General features: G+C 45.9%; 1 non-coding gene across 1 annotated transcript; it reads right to left on the reverse strand.

Moving 5' to 3' along the window:
* Nucleotides 1-303: 303 nt before the first annotated feature.
* Nucleotides 304-378, reverse strand: Trnat-ugu (transfer RNA threonine (anticodon UGU)). Its single transcript has one exon. It is a non-coding gene; the product is annotated as a tRNA-Thr (tRNA).
* Between the last annotated feature and the right edge of the window lie 5,636 nt (nt 379-6,014).

Genomic DNA, 6,014 nt, shown 5'->3' on the forward strand with positions numbered 1-6,014 from the left:
ACTTAATCATAAGAAGAATTTCGTAAAAAAAGCTTATAGTTAAAATTTAATTTTGTTGTGTTTAGGATTATTTAACTTTCTGAGAGTTACAATTTAATACTGTTGTTCACTTTCAGAGGCTGAGATGCGTCATTTTGACATGTCTTAACATTGTCAATTGTGTAAAAGCGTGTATTTCCGTAACAAAATCGCAATATTAAACAATGTCATTACAGCTTACACAGTTGTGAAATGATAATTAAATGGACACCCTAGCTGCAAACAGGCGTTGATGTACTTCATTGGGGACATGTTGAAAATGTATGCCCCGACCGGGACTCGAACCCGGGATCTCCTGCTTACATGGCAGACGCTCTATCCATCTGAGCCACCGCGGGTAGAGAGGATAGTGCGTCTGCAGGGACTTATCCCTTGCACGCTCCCCGTGAGATCCACATTCCCAACATGTCCACACCACTACATTCGTAGTGCGCCTAATAGATGTTTGCCCATCATACTCATTACTCGTGGCAGATTAATCTACCAAGTCCCGTACGAGTTCGGGCATAGCGTGTGCGTTCGCACAAGAAGGTCAATGGCCAATGAAGTACATCAACGCCTGTTTGCAGCTAGGGTGTCCATTTAATTATCATTTCATTTCTAGCAAAGCTGCATGGTCATCCACGGTAACTGTTCTTTCGGGAACAGATACTACCGCCATATATAGTTACACAGTTGTGTAGAGTCATAGAATAAGAAACCATCTAACCATAACCTTACAGTACAACTGCCTAATATCGTGTAGGATCCCTGCGAGCTAGCTGAAGTGCCACAACACGAATGTCTGAAGAAGTGCTGGAGGGAACTGACACCATGAATCCAGCACGGTTGTCCATAATTCCGTAAGGATACGAGGGGGTGGAGACCTCTTGTGAACATCACGTTGCAAGGCATCCCTTATATTCTAAATAACCAGTGTTGCTGGAACCACTCTGTAGCTATTCTGGACGTGTGGTTTGTCGCATTGTCCTGCTGGAATTGCCCAAGTCCGTCGGAATGCACAGTGGAGATTAATGGTTGCAGGTGATCAGACAACATTCTTACTCATGTGTCACCTGTCAGAGTCGTATCTAGACGTATCAGGGGTCCCATATCACTCCAACTGCACGCGCGCCACGCCATTACAGAGTCACCAGCAACTTAAACATTCACCTGCTGAGATTCAGGGTCCATGGATTCATGAGGTTGTCTCCGTACCCGTACACGTCCATCCACCCGATGCAACAACGAGACTCGTCCGACCAGGCAACATGTTTCCAGTCATCAACAGACCAACGTTGGAGTTGATGGGGCCAGGCGAGGCCCGAGTCTCGTGCAGCCATCGAAGGTGCACGAATGGGCCTTCGCCTCCGAAAGCCCATATCGATGATGTTTCGCTGAATGGTTCACGCGCTGACATTTGTTGATGGGCCAGCATTGAAATCTGCAGCATTATGCGGAAGGGTTGCACTTCTGTCACGTTGAACGATTCTCTTCAGTCGTCGTTGGTCCCGTTCTTGCAGGATCTTTTACCGGCCGCAGTGATGTCGGAGATTTGATGTTCTATCGGATTCCTGATATTCAAGGTACAATCGTGAAATGGTCGTACGGGAAAATCCATACAGTTCGACGACGTTTGCAGCAGCATGGACTATCAGCTCGGAGACGATGGCCGCCGTTACCCTTGGCGCTGCATCACAGACAGGAGCGCCTGCGATGGTGTACTCAATGACGAACCTGGGTGCACGAATGGCAAAACGTCAAATTTTCGGATGAATCCAGGTTCTGTTTACAGCATCATGATGGTCGCAACCATGTTTGGTGACATCACAGTGAACGCACATTGGAAGCGTGTATTCGTCATCGCCATACTGGCGTATCACCCGGCGTGATGGTATGGGGTGCCATTGGTTACACGTCCCGGTCACTTGTTGTTCGCATTAACGGCACTTTGAACTGTGGACGTTACATTTCAGATGTGTTCCGACCCGTGGCTCTACGCTTCCTTCGGTCCCTGCGAAATCCTACATTTCAGCAGGATAATACACGACCGCATGTTGCAGGTCCTGTACGGGCCTTTCTGGATACAGAAAACGTTCGACTGCTGCTCTGGCCAGCACATTCTCCAGGTTTCTCACCAATTGAAAACGTCTGGTCAATGGTGGCCTAGCAACTGGCTCGTCACATTACACCAGTCACTACTCTTGATGAACTGTGGTATCGTGTTAAAGCTGCATGGGCAGCTGTACCTGTACCCACCTCCAAGCTCTGTTTGACTGAATGCCCAGGCGTATCAAGGGCGTTATTATGGCGAGAGGTGGTTGTTCTGGGTACTGATTTCTCAGGATCTATGCATCCAAATAGCGTGAAAATGTAATCACATGTCGGTTCTAGTAAAATATATTTGTCCAATGAATATCCGTTTATCATCTGCATTTCTTCTTTGTGTAGCAATTTTAGTGGCCAGTAGTGTAGATACGTGCGATAAACTGCACAAGAGGTCGGGCACCACTCTAGTCGAGGCGGCTTTCCCCCGAGACAATGCGACGGTAGTTTCTACCTCTCGATTCCCAGCTAGCAGTTCTGCGAAGGACCCAGACCCTCTTCCCTCCGGGGATCGGTTTAGGTGTGCCTCTCTTGTGACTGTCCTGCCCCACCTCCTCAGAATATCTCGATGCTAAAGCTCACACAGAAAAGCAACTGAAACGTGCAGCAACAAGTTTAATTAAAGATTGTTAAAAAAAGGAGATAAAATCATCACATACAATCTATAATCGCATTAAACAATATCAGAATTTATCGTATCAGACCCTGTCCAACTCAAGTCGTGTGCAGTCGAATTACTTATCAAATACGAATGAAAATGGAGCCAAATGGCCGCTTTTGATACCAACTAAACTAATTGAAATTTCTCTCAAAGAAAACCGTAGAGCGAAATTCCTACCACAGATTGAAGAGCTGCATTTGTCCATTATGTTCCATCATGGTGGTGCACCCCAAGCTTTGGGTACTAGTTGTGCTGAGTGACATTCCCTGAGACGTGGATGGGTCGGGGTAGTTCCATCAAATGGCCTCAAACTCTCACGGTGTGACGCTGTTAGACTTCTTTTTGTGAGGTTATGTCAGGGATCGTGCATACACAATACCAGCTAATGAAACTGCGGCCCTTCTTGTACCAATCAATGAAGCAATCAGAACTGTTAATACTGAATACTACGCCGTACATGGGCAGAACTTGAATCTCGCCTTGACAGTCTATAGACAATGAGTATACAATGAAATTCTGGAATAAAAAAGGATAAGGATGAACTTTGAGAAGTGTTAAACGTTTTAGAACAAACTACGATAATCTGCACTTAATAGTTTCCAAGTTATAACTTTCTGAAATAATAGCAGGACTCTACGGACACCTTTTAAATTTTTCACGTTTTGTCTGTCAGAGACGACACGATGAGATGAAACTATCTGCTCGTCTTTGTTATAGGAGTTGCGTGAACGAAACCACCGTTCTCGCAGAGCGGCTAATTTCTGAAAATAAACTGGAGAAAACGTAACTAAGTTTTGTGATATAAAATACAACTACCTGAGGGTTTAAAATTTGCTTTGAGAGGTATACACAATGCGAAGAGTTCATTGTCCATATTAAAATAGCAAGAACTCATTTATTTAAACAGGTCGTACTGTAGAACTGTCTTAATCACTTTTGTTAAATTGAAGGATAAGTTCGTAGCGTTTTTGTTTTGCGTGTTGGCATTCCGGTTGCTACGAGTTTATTTATCGAGTTTCATTTTATTTCTAACTCATTGTTGCTATTTGAGTCTACATACACAATGTGATCAAAAGTATCCGGACAACCCCAAAATCATACGTTTTTCGTATTAAGTGCATTGTGCTGACACCTACTGCCAGGTACTCCATATCAGCGACCTCATTAGACGTCGTGAGAGAGCAGAATGGGGCGCTCCGCGGAACTCACGGACATCGAACGTGGTCAGGTGATTGGGTGTCACTTGTGTCATACGTCTGTACGCGAGATTTCCACACTCCCAATCCCTAGGTCCACTGTTCCCGATGTGATAGTGAAAACGTAAAGGGACACGTATATCACAAAAGCGTACAGGCCGACCTCGTCTGTTGACTGACAGAGACCGCCGACAGTTGAAGAGGGTCATAATGTGTAATAGGCAGACACCTATCCAGACGATCACACAGGAATTCCAAACTGCATCAGGATCCACTGCAAGTACTATTACAGTTAGGTGGGAAGTGAGAAAACTTGGATTTCATGGTCGAGCGGCTGCTCATATTCCACATATCACGCCTGTAAAAGCCAAACGACGCTTCGCTAGGTGTAAGCAGCATAATCATTGGGCGACTGAACAGTGGAAAAACGTTGTGTGGAGTGACGAATCACGGTACACAATATGGGGATCCGAAGGCAGGGTGTGGGTATGGCGAATGCCCGGTGAACGTCATCTGCCAGCGTGTGTAAGTGTGTAATGCAAACAGTAAAATTCGGAGGCGGTGTTGTTATGGTGTGGTCGTGTTTTTCATGGCTGGATCTTGCACCCCTTGTTGTTTTGCGTGGCACTATCACAGCACACGCATACATTGTGGGTTTCAGCACCTACTTGGTTCCCACAGTTGAAGAGCTAAGCACCTTCTTGGTTCCCACTGTTGAAGAGCAATTCGGGGATGGCGATTCCATCTTTCAGCACGATCGAGCACCTGTTCATAATGCACAGCCTGTGGCGGAGTGGCTACACGACAATAACATCCCTGTAATGTACCAGCCTGCGCAGAGTCCTTGCCTGAATCCTATAGAACACCTTTGGGAGGTTTTGGAACGCCGATTTCTTGCCACCCTCACCAACCGACATAGATACGTCTCCTCAGTGCAGCACTCCGTGAAGAATGGGCCGCCATTCCCCAAGAAACCTTCCAGCACCTGAGTGAACGTATGCCTGCGAGAGTGGAAGCTGTCATCAAGGCTAAGGGTGGGCCAACACCATATTGAATTCCAGCATTACCGATGGAGGACGCCACGAACTTGTAAGTCATTTCCAGCCAGGTGACCGGATACTTTTGATCACATAGTTTATGTGCATGTACAGTGTGGTCCATTGACACTGACCGTGCCAAATATCTCACGAAATAAGCATCAAACAAAAAAACTACAAAGAACGAAACTCGTCTAGCTTGAAGAGGGGAAACCAGATGGCATTATGGTTGGCCCGCTAGATGGCACTGCCGTAGGTTAAACGGATATCTGCGTTTTTTTAATAGGAATCCCCAGTTTTATTACATATTCGTGTAGTACGCAAAAAAAGAATGTTTTAGTAGGACCACTTTTTTCGCTTTGTGATAAATGGCGCTGTAATAGTCACAAACGTGTAAGTACGTGGTATCACGTAACATTCCGCCAGTGCAGGCGGTATTTGCTTCGTAATACATTACCCGTGTTAAAATGGACCGTTTACAAATTGCGGAAAATGTCGATATAGTATTGATGTATGGCTATTGTGATCAAAATACCCAACGGCGTGTGCTATGTATGCTGCTCGGTATCCTGGACAACATCATCCAGGTGTCCAGACCGTTCGCGGGATAGTTACGTAACTTCAGGAAGCAGGAAGTGTTCAGCCACATGTGAAACGTCAACCGCGACCTGCAGCAAATGATGATGCCCAAGTAGGTGTTTTAGCTGCTGTCGCGGATAATCCGCACATCAGTAGCAGACAAATTGCGCGAGAATCGGGAATCTCAAAAACGTCGGTGTTGAGAATGCTACATCAACTTCGATTGCACCCGTACCATATTTCTATGCTCCAGGAATGGCATTGCGACGACTTTGAACGTCGTGTACAGTTCTGCCACTGGGCACAAGCGAAATTACGGGACGATGACAGATTTTTGCGCGCGTTCTATTTAGCGACGAAGCATCATTCACCAACAGCGGTAACGTAAACCGGCATAATATGCACTATTGGGCAACG

This window comes from Schistocerca cancellata, chromosome 3, assembly GCF_023864275.1.
Source record: "Schistocerca cancellata isolate TAMUIC-IGC-003103 chromosome 3, iqSchCanc2.1, whole genome shotgun sequence".
Lineage (NCBI taxonomy): Eukaryota > Metazoa > Arthropoda > Insecta > Orthoptera > Acrididae > Schistocerca > Schistocerca cancellata.